Genomic DNA, 16,065 nt, shown 5'->3' on the forward strand with positions numbered 1-16,065 from the left:
AGATCATTTTCGACTTTTAAAAATATATTTGAATCCTAGGCTGGAGAAATGGCTGGGGAGCTGAGAGAACAAAGTACTCATGCAGAGGACCTGAGTTTTGGTTCTCAGCACACACATCAGGTGTCTCACAACTGCCTGTAACTCCAACTCTGAGGAAATAAGGCCCTACTCTGAACTCTGTAGGCATCTATAATGATGCCTGTGCATGTCCACACACAGACACAGACTTACAGGTATAAGTAAAATTAAAATAAAATCTTAATGCATACATATATATGTATATATATTGGATGAATTATAGCCATACTTAGATGATTCTTCTATATAATCTTACTTCAGTTTACAAGGCTTTATCCTTCATCTTCTCCATATTACTAGTTTCTTTTCCTTTTGCTGTGTTTGCATATTCTCTGCCTACTGCTTTTGCCCAGCAAAGGTCACAGATTATTTTCTCTCTAGCAAAAGGAATTCATGTGAACAGCGTCGTTTATAAGGCTGAGTTCTGCAAGACTTTCTCAGCCTAGGGTTCTATTTGTAACATGGCAGGGTGAAAACAGCAGATTGTATGAGCGTCATCATATTATGTCAGAGGATGGAAAACACGATTAAAACCAACCTGAATTGAACCAAAGAATTTTAATTGAGGTGAAATTCAAATAATTGAATTAAGAATTATAATTTACAAGGCTTGACAGTATGTGTTGATATGAAAGCTTCTAATATATATTTATTACTGAAAATTCCAAGGGCTTGTGACATCCGACACCTGTACTCACGGTGGGAGGAATCTGAAGCATCTGCGCAGTCATGTGTGACACATTTGTCATGCTTCGGTGTGGGATCCCTCCCACAGCCATCTGTCCCCTGCAGAAGCATGTAGCTGCAACAGCAAAGGGTAGTGAGGCTTCTGAGAGTACATGGGAAAACACATTCACCTATCAGTGAATCAGCCATTTTCCAACTTCTGAGACGAGAATTTATCTGTATGTATTTTAGGAACAAATTAAGCACAGGACCAGTCCAAAACCAAATCTGTTGATTAGCTTTAAAAAAATGGTAAAGAAGTGGTTCTGTCCCCACACCTGAAGAAGGAAACATATCTAAATTCTCATAATTAATGCTCAGCTGATGAGAGCTGTCTAGTGTTTCACCAACAATGTCATTTTGACTAGGGCTACAAAATTAACTAAAATAACTGCTTCTGGAAATTTTGTTTCTTCCCAAGAAAAACTATTAACATCGCAATGTTTCATAACTAATAAGCATTTAATTTCTGAAGAAGAGTTACTGATGTTAGTGATGACTGTTTTCTAGTTATAACCTATTTCATACCTATCAGTGAATGCTGAGAGCCTCGCTCACCTCAGTAGCCTAGGATTTCCAGATGTTTTTCTGATGTTTGATTGACTCATATAAAATCTCTTTTCTCATCATAAAAACAGCCAACTCCTGTGCAAATCATACATAGGATCCCAAATACATAGTCATAGCATCTTAATTAATCCTCACTACAACTCTAAGAAGTACGTACTGTTAATAGTCCATTTAATAGGTGAGATATAAAGTTGCTAAGTAACAGCCTGAGGTGATACAATCAGTAACAATCAGTAAATGCTGGGGTGTAGATTAAAAGCCAGATGGTCTGAGAAACTGCTGCCATTCAACAAGGCAGGAAAGCCTAGCATTATAAAGTAAATGGGAAATGAAAGTCTTTCCATCTGCTGTGCATGGACTATAAGGGAATTTTTCCTTAAAGATATTTTAGGAAGCAGGGGATGCACAAAAAATTACATATATACATTAAATTTGGGCCCCTCAGGCACTGACCTTTATTACTACAATTTGATTTGGAAGCCACCTTTTATAGCTTAGTTTAAAACCGCTAAACCCAGCCACTTACATAATAGAAATGCTGACATGACCTTGATTCCAGAGGTGCAAAGGGTATAATTGAATTTAAGAACAATGTATCTCATCCATTAAGTCATTAAATAGATCATAATAATCTGACACATTGGGTAAGTACTACATGAAAGTGGTTAACAATGGTATGCAAATAAAATCAGTTTGCACCATTAGCTACTGTGTTCTAGGTTGAGCTTGCCAAATATAACATTGAATTACAATACAGTCATTTAGGAAATGTTGTGAAAATATATTTAAATTGTTCCTGAACTTGATCCAACATAGAGAAGCGATGTTGGAATCTAGGGGTGTTGCCAAGTGAGTATGTGTAATTCTGATAGCTTATCTCTACCTCCTAACCATAAATACACACTTTACAACCAAACCTCTGCAATTACCCAGATGGTGTAGCCCATCTGGTTACAGAGCATATATAAACATGCCAAAATCAGACCGTTCTTCCACACAGATGTGTATTTGGTACTGTTGAGGAAAAACCATCCAGATGTTTCTGATTATACTGTCAAATGCCGAAATCCAAACAAAATCATAAGCAATGTTACAAAAATTAAAGTTATCATCCAGGTGAGTTCATTCCAGTTAAATCACCATACAAAGCCACAGTTTTTCCCATTATTTTGCAGGATGGGATGGAAGACCTGGGTTTTCCATTTGTGTTGTCTCAATTTCTCACTCACTTTGACTCTTGATAGCAGTGGGTGTCAACTTTCCTCATGTTGCGACCCTTTAATACAGTTCCTCAGGTTGTGGTGACCACAACCTTAAAATTATTTTTGCTGCTACTTCATAACTGAAATCTTGCTACTGTTATGAGTTTTAATGTAAATATTTGATATGCAGAATGGTTTTAGGCAACTCCCTTGAAAGGTTTATTCAACCCCCACGGGGATTGCGGTCCACAGGTTGAGAACCACTGCGTTAGAGGCTAAGCCATCAAGTGTATAACTATTTCAGAGCACAGAGGTACCAATGGTATGAAATGGTCCTCAGAAGTCTAACAATTACTGTGAACATGTCTTATGATTACTTTAGTTTTCCTTCGAAAATGTTCATATAGCAAATAGATTTAATAAATAGAAATATATCTAATAGATTTTTTTCAAATGATTTCTAATTACAAAAATGTAAATGTAGGCAAATGTTTTTATGGGAATACATAAAATATAAATAATACAATGACTTGTAAATTGAATTTTCAAATCTACTTACTAGGAAAGATTTATGTAAGTTAATTTAAATTTACGTAAGCTACTCAACTAGTATGGTACAGATGGAGAAAAGATGGCTAAGATTCGCCACCCTTACAATGTGGTTACTCCACTCAAGGTGTCAAAGGTCTTGTCCTGCATACTTCGTTGAGCTGCCTGGGAGCTTGCCTTGGAGACTGGAGTTGTGTAGGTATGTCAGGGTGTGTTCATAGGCTAGGTTTCACAAAGTGTTGAGAACATTCTCCCTTTGCTAAAAGAAAACTCTGGGCTCGCTGCTGAGCAATGAAGACCCTATGCAAGAATCAAATTCTCCCAGCTGGAGCCATCTAGACTGACCACCTCCCTGTCCACTCACCAGCTGATTCCAAGAAACTCAACTCTGAACAGCTGAGCGTAGCACAAACTAGAGAAAACTCAATAAAGCACTTGCTTACCTAACTCAAGTGCTTATGAGAAATAGAAAATGGTTCTATGAGGCTGATGAGGTCCTACGTAGCTCTTTCTACAGAATAGACTACTGAGAGGCTTAGTCCTAGTCAGTGTTTGTAAATCAAAACAACGCCAGTCTCTTGACTGCCCATACGAACTAGTGAACTTAATATTTACAGATAATAATGTTCCTTAGACTTATACATGGGACCTTAGTGCACAGCTACAAATCTGGAGTAAAAGCAGAACAGGTGTGATGGACTGTGGAGATGGATGACAAGTTTAAACACAAATGGGGAGCTTAATGAGAGTCTATCTAAAATATGAGAGAGGAGAAGGGGGAGAAAGACAAAGAGAGGGAGGGAGGAGAGGGGGAAAGGGAGGGAAGCAGAGGGATACGAGGAAGAAGGAGGGGGTAAAAAGAGGGAGAGCCACACAGTTATTACTATTGGAAAACAAAAGTCTTTGTTAGATTTAAAAAATTGAACCCTGCTTTTGACCTTTTAAATTCACACCAGTTCCTGATCACTATTAATCCTGATTAACTAGATTATTGTAAATTTGACCTAAGGATTAAAAATATCAATATTTGATAAGTGAGTAAGACAGTCACTGTGCCAAACCCAACTCCTTTCGAAAAACATTGTGAACCCTGTAAATGCCCTAAAATGAGAAAGAATTAAAGGTACATATGATTTTATGTTGTCTCCTTACTGTTAGCTGTTTTTGTGACTGTCTTAGGCTTCTGCCACATCACTGAGGAGCAAAGGGGGACAAGGGAACTTCATTGCCACTGCGGTGCCAGCCTTTGCACTCCTTAATAAAGCAATTAAATTAAAGATTCACAACATAAAATCTTTACACTGAGATAACCACTGAGCAATCAATGATAATTAAAAAAAATCAATCGTTCGTCTGTAGTAATTCAATTTGCCCACTTAGATATAATTGATATTGTTCGCAACTAATTATCCAAGAAAGGCCACTGAGGGACTTTTAGAGACTAAAGGAATTGAGCCAAAGATTCTTCCTAATTTGAAATGGGACTGAATGCCATGTTTTCTCAAAAAACTGATTAAGTCTTTCCTAGAAATGTAGTATTGAACAAACTCAAATGAAGTCAGGCAATCAGGATTTCATTAGCGGCAATTTAACAGGGTACCTGATGCTTCCTGGGTGACCACAGGCAGACAGTGGGACTTCTCTTCCCGTTCTCTCTTCCCTGAAACAGACATCACTGCTGCCACCATCACTATGGAGTTGTAAGCACTGTGTTATTCCTAACACAGTATCTAGAACTGTGTCTGGTCTGCTGTGGTCCTGGCATTAGTGTCACTCTATTGCTGATTAACACTGTCGTGTTGCCTTATTTTCTTCCCACATCTAGTTCCTATCCGTATTTTACATTCAAGGGCTATTGGGTCTTTTCCCCCAAATTGTGAGGGTTTTTTTTTTAATTCTCCTTTGGAAAAAAATAAGTAATTGAAATAAGGAAATGTCAAGTTTACATTTGCCATATGGCTTATATGGTAACAAGAGATTGAACCGAGACACCTTTCTCTCTCACTGGCAATTGGTGCCTCAGATAAATGGGGAGAGATAATAATAAAATAAATCAGGACCTTCTTATCACTGGAGCTTAGCTTTGCCACAGCCCTCAGGCAGTCTAAATGTCATGTTAGCAAGTTATATAACTATGCTACTATGCTACTAGCTATTTGGTCTGATATTCAAGGCAAAAGTGTCAGAGCTATCCGTACTTAAATATACTAAATTACCGACTCCTGGGGCTGGAAGGTGCACTAAGAAATTATTAGCTACTGAACCCATACCCTGGATAAGAATCTATGGCCCTCGTAGAGGCAAACCTTCCTAAATTCTACAGAACAGATATTGAACTATAGTCTACATTAAGCTCTTCACTGTCCCAAGAATTTCTCTTAGTCACTGCTATCCAGCTTCAGCTTCGGGCCATGTGTATTTGTCCTGTGTATTTGAGCCTTCTGATGCAGGCAGCATTTCTTCAGGTTCTCTCCTTATCTCACCTCTGAATCTCCCAATGCCACTAAGACACCTTTGTCTGAATATTGCCTGTTTATTTTATCAAAGTAATTTTAGAGAACTAAGTGATAATTTCAATCTATTTAAGGAATGATGGTATGGAATCAATATTTTTAGACAGCAAGCTTTTTACCACTGTAATAATTAAACAAAAGTCCAGGCAATAGGGAGCCTTCCACTGTGGTTGTTAGATTTAAAAAGAAGACAAGACATTAAATACAAATTTCAGATAAAAGCGAATGTTTCAATATATGTCTCCCCAAATATCTTTACTTACTAAATCTTTCTCCTTTTTTTTGTACTTGATTATTTTTTTCTTTCTTATCACTATTTGACTACTTGCTCTAAAAGCCGACTCCTGGGGTACTCTGTTAAAGCAGCTATTATTAAACACTTGTCATGTGAGGAAGCTGAGGGTGACTTCTAGCATTAGCACCTTGGAGATTGCAGTTCTGGTACAAGTATTTAATTGTATGATCTCAAAAGACCAGTAGAAAAATTATCCCTCAGAGAATGCAAAATCTGGAACGTGTTTCTGACAGGTCTGCCACATTCCTCCACAGCAAACACTGCCACTAGATCCTCTCCTCCACCCCCTCCCCCGACATGTGCACAAACTATAGTAACCAGCGGATGACGGCCATGGTGAGTGGAGCTGATGAAGGGCTCCACTGTACTGACTGTGCACGAGGTGGGAGAAACAGGAACCAGAGCGTGGCCCCTTAGTCCCAACCACATACCACCTATAACTCCAGCTGAGGTCATTTCTTCCAGCTTGTCACTCAGAAAGATCTGAGAAGTTGAAGAACTTTAGCGATGGTGAGTCTCTTCACCCTGATTCTTTGGCCCTATTCCCAACCCACAAAATTTATAATTTCTAGAGATAAAACCTAGAAATTTACATTTTTAAATTTCTTCTTATGTAAAACTGGTGTTAAGCAACTCTGATGGCCACTGGACTCTATTATAGACAAAAGCACATTTCAGAACCAAATTCTGAATTCTACCTTCAGATCCAGCTTTCATTAACTGTGTGCTCTTAGAAAGTGGAACGTTCTTATTTGCTGTCCTTCTGGGCTTCCATATATCCAATAAACAAATAAAGGAGAAAGGAAGAAATAGCATAAGTTATGATATTACAGGATTCAATGAAATCACAAATAATCATCATGACACCGCAGTCAGAGCAGCAGTAGTCACTTAAGAGTATTCCTGTTGAGATCCAAAGTATTACCACTGAAGCCACTGTACTTACAGTCTGCTTTTATTTCTAGATAACCTATTTAACTCTGCCCAGTTCTACCAATATCTTCCATTGCCTGCTGAGAAAAGGGGCTAGAACTGACGATGCCATGGAGTAAAAGATTCTATCTGCGTATTTCTCAGTCCTCTAGAGGGCACAAAAACTCGAAAGGCCATCCTCCTGTGATAAAGACAATGTGTGATGGTCAAGATAGAGTTGACTTTGAGGGACACTGGGGCCAACACATGGAACTAGGTTTGAAGTGGCCGTAGCATATATGCTGAGTCCTTCTGATAATGTACACATATATCAAGATTTTCCTTTAACAAAGACCTTGGATTGTTTAGAACATGAATCTCAAAGCTGGAATGTGTTGGTTGGTTGCTTGGGGTTTTTTTTCCCCCTTTGAGATAGAATCTCACTATGTTTCCCACACTGGACTAGAGATCAATCACTAGCCTTCTGTCTCAAACACATTTTTCTAATAATAAAATGAATGTTTAAGAAATATAATTCAGAAAATACTATATAAGGAAAAAATTAAAATCACTTCCAATTGCCATCTGGAGGTAAACAAAATCAACATTTAATGTATTTCTGTTAGGTATTTTTTAATTATAATTTTTCATTAAGTCTTTAAAATTTTCTTTTTTTTTGTTTTTTTTTTGAAATTCAGTTAACTTTATTTAAATTGAAAAACATTTCCTGAAACTGTATTTAGCGTCAAGATCATTTATAAAAATCACCAGTATTTCTAATGTAAAAAGTTTATGTAAAAAGAACCAGTTTTTACTTTGGAGTTTATTCTTTAAACAAATTGTGAAGAGAAAGAAAAAGTAGGTTATTTACAGAAGATATCTACATATGTACTCGGGTACAAACTCGATGACAGAAAAGACTTTAAAACATGCTGGCATCATCTCAGAAGCAGTTCTCAAAGGGGATTAGTTGTCTCAGATTCTAGCAATGCCTAAGATGCCTCTTCATCTTCGATCTTGGGAGCCAAATAATATTTTAAGTGTCCCATGTCAGAAATTTTGTATTCTACAACAAGAGGTACATCTGCAGACATACTGAGTGTTACCGTAGGAGACAGTGGTGTGGCTTTTGTGAAAAAGTTCAGATACCTCAGTGCAAAAGTTAGCTGAACCTGCTCATTCATGTCTATGGTTACAGCTTCCTCCTCTTTATCAACGTTACTTGTTTGTGACAACTTAATGTGTCCGTTTCCAAGCTCTCCACTTGCAGAAAACGTCACCCCGTTCTTTGCACAGGATATTACCACAGCATCTCCAATATGGCTAAGGTCTCGGCATATGCGTGCAAATTCACCAGAAGGCATCTTCACTACACAGCTGTACTCCTCCTGTTCAGGGATTCCAAGTTGCTCAACATCTAAGTCCATTAACTTCATTTCATAGTCTGAAACTTTCTCTTGATTTGGTGCTTCAAATACAAGCGCTAAGGTGTCAGCGTTATCTTCAGCCCTCAGTGTAATTATGTCTTCATTGCCAGCACATTTTAATATTTTGGACATGCTGGTGAGGTTCACGCCCATGGCCAGGTTGCAGTCGCAGCGGTACGTGTCAAAGCCTTCGGAGCGCAGAGTGAGCTGCACCAAGGAGATGTGCGACGAGTCCATGCTCTGCAGGTTCACACCGCCCGAGCTGATGTCCCAGCAGGCCTCGTTGATGAGGTCTTTGAGAGCCTCCAACACCTTCTTCAGGATGGAACCCTGGACCAGGCGAGCCTCGAACATCGTGGCGGAGTCGCGACAACTAGATGCTAGCTAGATACTGAGGGAAGCGAGGTCTGGCCGCCGAGCTGTCCCGGTTCGCGATGCAGAAGTGGCAGCGAAGACCCAGAGGGAACGACTCTAAAATTTTCATACATGCAGACAATATATTCTGATCATAGTCACTCTTCTGTTTCTCCCTCTAACCCTTCCAGGTCCACCCCAGACTTCTCCAACCCCTCCTAATTTCCAAGTGCTCTTTTAAACTTAAGTGAACTTCCCATTTTCTCCTCTATAGGTTCAGTGTAGCTGGCTTTATGTTGAGGTCTTTGATCCATTTAGACTTGAGTTTTGTGCATGGTGATAGATATGAATTTATTTTCATTCTTCTACATGTTGATATCTAGTTATGCCAGCACCATTTGTTAAATATGCCTTCTTTTTCCATTTGATATTGTTTGCTTCTTTGTCAAAAATCAGGTGTTTGAAAATGTGTGGATTAATATCCAGGTCTTCGATTGAGTTCCATTGGTCTTCCTGTCTGTTTTTATGCCGATACCAGGCTGTTTTCAGTACTGTAGCTCGGTAGTAGAGTTTGAAGTCAGGGATTGTGATGCCTCCAGAATTCTTTTATTGTACAGGATTGTTTTGCTTATCCTTTTTTTTTCCTTTTCCATATGAAGTTGAGTACCATTCTTTCAAGGTCTGTGAAGAATTTTACTGGAATTTTGATGGGTATTGCATTGAATCAGTAGATTGCTTTTGGCAAGATTTGTCATTTTTACTATGTTAATTCTACCTACCCAAGAACATGGGAGATCTTTCCACTTTCTGGTGTCTTCTTCAATTGCTTTCTTCAAAGATTTAAAGTTCTTCTCATACAGGTCTTCCACTTGTTTGATTAGAGTTACTCTGAGATATTTTTATGCTATTTGTGCCTATTATGAAGGGTGAGGTTTCTCTGATTTCTTTCTCAGCCCATTTAACATCTGTGTACAGGAAGGCTACTGATTTTTTTGAGTTAATCTTGTATCCTGCTACATTACTGAAAGTGTTTATGAGTTGTAGAAGTTCCTTGTTAGAATTTTTGGGGTCACTTATGTAAACTATCATATCATCAGCAAATAGTTTGACTGCTTATCAGTTTTTTACAAACCACAAATACTAAGTTGTGGTAGCACTGTTGGTCAGTGCCAAATCTATATTTGCTACTTCAACACATTGAATTTCTGATCTTCATTTTAAAAGCAAACACTACTGACTATATTAGCAAACATAAGTGGGGTTAATATGTTGTCCCAAATTGGGATAAGTGGGAGTGAGAAAGTTATTCACCACCCTGTAATCCCCTTTGTGTTCTCATTATACCAACTAGAGTGCTCGTTACTGATGACATCACTTCCTGGTTTGATCCATATGAAGATAAAGCTCTCATACTTGATTTAGGAAGACAGCGCCCTCTTCATTTTACATCTCAGTTCCTTCTCTCTTTTTTTTTAAACCTGATTCCTATCCCATGCCCTCCCCATATATGTCTCTGTGAATGCTCCCCCTCACTCTGTCTCTCTCTCTCTCTGTCTCTCTCTCTGTCTGTCTCTCTCTCTCTCTCTCTGATAAGCCTTGAACTTTCAATATAAAATGCTGTATTTTTAGTTCTATGTGTCATATAGGTTAAAAAATAAGAGCTTATCCTGTAGTCATCCTTCCAGACTGTGTATATGATAAATAAAATTAATATTAGCTTGAAACCCAGAAGGTCAAGTACCAAGTTTGGGGTCTAAGCTCCGTTACTAACTTCAATTATGACCTTGGATAAGTCGCATCCTCTCTTTTTGTGTTTCTATCTTTGTTTCTCTCTGACTCTCTGTCTCTATCTCTTTCTGTGTGTATGTGATTTATTTTAATAATATTTTTATTCTTTGAGAATTTTATAAAATATATTTTGATCATATTCTTTCCCTTCCTCCAACTCCTTCAAGACCATCTCCCATTTTGCTACCACCTAACTTCATGTTCTTTCTCTTTTAAAAGAGTAAAAGAAAAAAACAGCATTGTATTGTCTCCTGAGTATGAGGCCTGCCCTGTGGTGTGGTTGTCAGAGGCAGCATCACATTGAATAAAACTACCTTCTTCTCTCCCAACAGCTAACTGTTGTCAATAGCTTCTTAGCTTTGGGTTGGACTTCATGTCTCTTCCCCTCCTCCATGCTGGGAGTTTGCCCAGCCTGGGCTTGTGCAGGCCTTGTGCACAGTGCCACTCTCTGTGAGTTCATATGTGTATCTGCCCTGTTGAGTCTGAAAATGCTATTTTCTTAAAGGCGTGCACCATCTCTGGCCCTTATACTCTTTCTGCCCCTCTTCCATATAGATTCCTGAGCCTTGACAGAAGCGGTTTCATATAAACATTCCAAAAACAAATAATTTTGGATATCCTTTCCAGTCCTAACAAATCATACTTCTGAACATTCATGTTCAGAACATAATACCTTTGAATGTTTATTCTTTTAAAAACAACTCATTTGGAAGTATTTACCTATGAATATCAAATATCTTTACTTACATTCCTTGCACAAATTTAACCCAAGGGATAATGTCCATAAAGATGCTCTGTCCTAGAACTTTCTTGTCTTTAATCTGGTCACATCCTTCCTCAATACTGTTGCATTAGAAACTGCTACTCTGGATGCTCGCTGGCCCTCCTCTCTGGAGGTTACATGTCTATGTGGCCAAGAGGAGTTCTTCACGTGAAACCACCTTTTCCTTTCTAGACCATGCCCTTCCCCTTGTCACAAGACCCAGATTTCCCTTCCCACAAAGTATAATTTACTTCAAAGATTCACTTAAGTTTCCACAATTCTCTGTTCTTGTAAAGGTGGGCTATTCTAGCCAAAGAGTCATCAAAGAATTTCTGAGGCAAGAATATTTATTTGGAGTTGTAGACAAAGCTTATATAGGTGTGATGGGTTGTACACGCTTTTACTCAAGTCTGTTTCAACTGCTTGGACATAAGGTGAACAGTCCATTGGAAGATGGTAAGAAACACACATTTGCACATTCTCTTTACATTTAGAAATGTGTGAAGTACCCTGCTCATTAGTGAGATGTATTATATTATAAAAAGAACATAGGAAATAGAGGAAAATGACCATACATAGACTTGTGGCCACGTAAGAGGAAGGAGAGGACAACGGGGACAGGATGAGAAGCCACAGACTTCTCACACTAGACTCCAACTACATTCAGATTCTGAATCCAAGGATAATTTACAATATGTTGTTTGAGCTTCAGTTTGCCACACGAGTGGATACAAAATGCTAGATATTATAGTAACAGATATTAATAATAACAATATATTATTAAACCTGATTCTTGTGCTGACATGTTTTCTGTGTGTGTATTTGTCTATTTTCCATTGGCTCTCTGGAAATCTCATTAAGAAAAGAAAAGGAATATCTTTAGACTGACCTAGTCAGCCCTGAATTAACAAGAAATCCTGAGGCCAAAGTCTGTAAATCGTATACCTCACTTCGCTGTTTGTCATATCACAGTGTTTTCAGGATTAGAAGCAGTAGCTCCCAAACTTGGCTTTGTAGGTTGCATTACTGTGCCATTTTGAGAAGACAAAAGGAACTGTGCATGAATTTTAAAATGGTTTTAGCTGCATTTTTATTCACACAAATATTTTACCTTGGAAACTTTGGCCCAGTCTACAAATTAACTGGATGGCATTGAACAAGTTATTTATCCTCTTGGGTACTGAATTTCTTTAACTATAAAATGAGAGGGTGGATCGGATATTCTCTATGGTTCTTTGCCAGTCTAAGGCTTTAATATTGCCTGTGACTTTATGACCAGTTGTGCCTAGGGCTGTTTAACAGAGAAAATTGCAGAACGTGAAAAACTGTTAGGACTTAGCAAAGGGAAATGACCATTCATCAGGACATGGGGTGCTGTTAGAAAGTAGTGCAGAGTTCCCTGAGCAACTCAAGTCTGAAAAGAAAGTTAAAATGTGGGCTTTTGCAGTCTTGCAGAATAAAGTTAAAAAACTAGAATGTAGTAAGAGGCAAGCAGCGGGCTTTATCCCGCTGCCCGGCTAGTTTAGCCCCAAAATAATTACACAGAAACTATATTTATTTAAACACTGCCTGGCCATTAGTTTTAGCCTCTTATTGGCTAATTCTTACATCTTGTTTTAACCCACTTTTATTAATCTGTGTGTCACCACGAGGTCGTGGCTTACCAGGAAAGATTTAGCATGTCTGACTCTGGCAACTCCATGGTGGCTCTCTTTGACTCTGCCTTCTTCCTCCCAGAATTCTGTTTTGTCTAATCCATCCACCTAAGGGCTGCCCTATCAAAAGGCCAAGGCAGATTCTTTTTAATACAATTTCTGTGTGGTTATTTCGGGGGCTAAGCTATCCGGGTGGCGGGGAGCTGGAAGGGATGCAGCCGGCTCCTCTTACTACACTAGAATGTCATATCTTCCAAATTGCTGTACTAAAAGAAAAGCCTTAAAGCTCTAAGAGGTTTGCTTTCTAGAACAAGATAATGCACGCACACGCACGCGCACGCGCACGCACACGCACACGCACATACACACATGAGATACAGAGAGATAAAGCGTAAAACACCTGACAATCTGTTGTTTATACTTTTATTTAATGTAATGACTTCCTTTAGCATTTTTATCCAAGAAACTCTGAAAGTTAGCCATCCATGTTTTAGTGAGCACCTGTAGCATGCTAATTTTGATCCTCACTTTCACCATCAGAAATAGTTATCTTAGTTCATTCAGGCTGATATTAGACAATGCAATTAACTAGTGGTTTTGTTTATTTATCAGAAATTTATTTATCATAGTTCCAAGACTAAGGTGCCAGCAGATTTACAGTCTAAAGAGGCACAATTCTCCTGTGTTCACTGGGTGAGAGGAAAGATCTCTTGAATCTCTGTTATTTAAACCTCTTAATGCTATCACCATGGAGATCAGGATCCCAGCACAGGAATTTGAAGGATCACAAATATTCAATCCAGTACATCCTCCTGAAGTCATACGAGTGTGATTCTAAGCTGAAGAAGAGCCTTAAAGCTGGTGTCAATTCCCACAAATTCTACTAGTTATAATATGAGGAAATGAGGCATTCACCTACGTTATTAAGCTGAATCATGATACAGTCATCCAAAATACCCCGTCATAGTGTCCAAAGCCTCATCAGGCCTTCACCTTTATACTAAAGAATAAGTCTCAAAGTGCACAGCATACCTTTGATCTTTCAGAAAAAAACAAACAAAAAAAAAAAACAAGCTTCATACTTTGAGTCCAAATCTTTTGCAACTAATCAAAATACAGGAAGTTGCAAGGCAGTGTATGAAACTCTGACAAGCCCCCTTTGAAAAAAGGAAGTTCAATAACTGTAGCATTAAAATGCTAAGTACAGTATATACCATACTTGGTTCCTGAATTTTAACTCAATTTGTTATATGATATATTCGTACAGTTCTGCTCTTGTTCTAAAACAGTTTGTTGAACACAAAGAATACACAAGCAATTACCTGAAAATCAGTTACACATATCAATACATTTTTTGTGCCCTAACATATCTGATTGAAACATACTACTGAAATGTGGGGCTTCTGTGAGCATTGGATAGAACAGTGTCTACAGTGAAGGGGTTGGTGAGAGAATGAGGAGAAATTTTACATATGTACATATATTCCTTTCAACTTAGGAAGTTTCAGGATGGCAGGATAACCTCTGTGCTTACACTTTGCTTAACATTTTATTTAACTAACACCTGTGTAGTGTTTACTATGTTACAGGCCCTTCAATGCTTTATAAATGGTAGTTCTTAATTTTTTTCATAAGAACCTCACAAAGTAGACACCATTATCATGATCATTTCAAGGATCTGAGGTAGAAGAGAGTTAAGCTACTTGTTTAAGGCCCACACCTAACAAGCAGTGGCTCTCGGGGTGTCTGCTCCTCTGGGAGTAGGGCATTATTTATGGACAGGGTTGGGTTACTAAATGCTCCGGATGACCCAGGTCCCTCAGCACATCATTTCTCCACTGTGAAAGCGCCGCTCTCACCTTCTGGCAGCTTCCATCTCTGAACTCTAGTGATTGTTTCCCAGGCTGCGCCTCCCCTCTCAGATATCCTTAAGAAAAAAGACATGATGAAATTAAATCAAAGTATTTTAAGGACAATCTCCAGAATAATTTTTCTTGACAAGTTGAGGCTGGTGATCTAAATTTAGAAGAAAATGACAAGATGTTGGAGATCTCGTTTACTGGATCTGAGCTCCTAACCACTTTTACCATTCGTATAAAACCATCTTTCTTTTGTGTTTGTAGGTTGATGTGGATGAGTTCTCATTGGCTTTAAAGAACAAAAGATATCCATTTCTATAAATATGCTGCCAACGAACATTAGGAAGCATCATCTAAGCACTCCAAAGCAGCAATATAAGAAGACTTGCTGAGGCCCACTATGATGGCTCAGCAGGCAAAGGCACTTGCTGTCAAGCCTGACAACTTGGGTTCTATTACTGAGATCCACATGGTGGAAAAAGAGAACAGAATCTAGTAGTTTGTCCTCTTATCTCCACACACACATGTGTGCGTGTGTGTGTACATACACACACACACACACACAAATATACGCACCCACACAAAATAAATAAATGTAACAAAAAAATTGTTAAAAAAGAAATTTTGCTTGAGGGGTTGTTTTTCCATAACAAAATCTTTAAAGGGAGCTATTCACACACCAGAAGACAGAATACTCATGCAATGGGACACAAAGCAATCATTTAAAAGAATAAGGACTATCCATCTGTATTTTCAAAAAAGATTATATATATATATATATACATATATAGTGTGTGTGTGTGTGCAGTATGCATGTGTGTGTGTTTTGTGCATGTGTGTAAGCAAAATCCATTCATACTATTAAATTCTTATGGATCACATAAGATATAGCAGGAATATTTGTTTTGTATGTCTATAACATTCAGACATGTTCAGACTCAGACAGGGAAAGTCTACAGACCACTTAGAAAGTGTGCTAGAGAATGTGGTGAAGGCAAGGGTGGTGAAAAGGAAATAAATTTTACTTGACAGTCTTCCACTTGCTTTTGGTGGGTGAGATTCACCAAAGCATAGGCAAGCAGATGGAAACTATTAAATGATTGGACAGAGACTGAGAAATAGCTACAAATACGCTGTGTATTAGTTTGACAATCTGACTCATGACGCATATTACATACCACTTTATTCCCCATTTCATTCACAACCTTGCATAAATTTCTGTGCTAGCTTTACTAGGCTTCTGTTTTGCTGATGCTGAGGCTTTGGAGGTTGAACGTTCACTAAGTCTTAAAGAGGGAGGGAACTGTCCTCCAAAGACTGGCAAGTCAATAGTTAGTGGAGTTGTTTTATTCTTGTCTGTCCCTTTTAGAAACA

The 16,065-nt window shown here is 38.4% G+C and overlaps 1 pseudogene; it reads right to left on the reverse strand.

Moving 5' to 3' along the window:
* Positions 1–7,509: 7,509 nt before the first annotated feature.
* Positions 7,510–8,736, reverse strand: LOC101987914 (annotated as a pseudogene).
* Positions 8,737–16,065: the final 7,329 nt, after the last annotated feature.

This window comes from Microtus ochrogaster (genome assembly GCF_000317375.1).
Source record: "Microtus ochrogaster isolate Prairie Vole_2 chromosome 14 unlocalized genomic scaffold, MicOch1.0 chr14_random_1, whole genome shotgun sequence".
Classification (NCBI taxonomy): Eukaryota; Metazoa; Chordata; class Mammalia; order Rodentia; family Cricetidae; genus Microtus; species Microtus ochrogaster.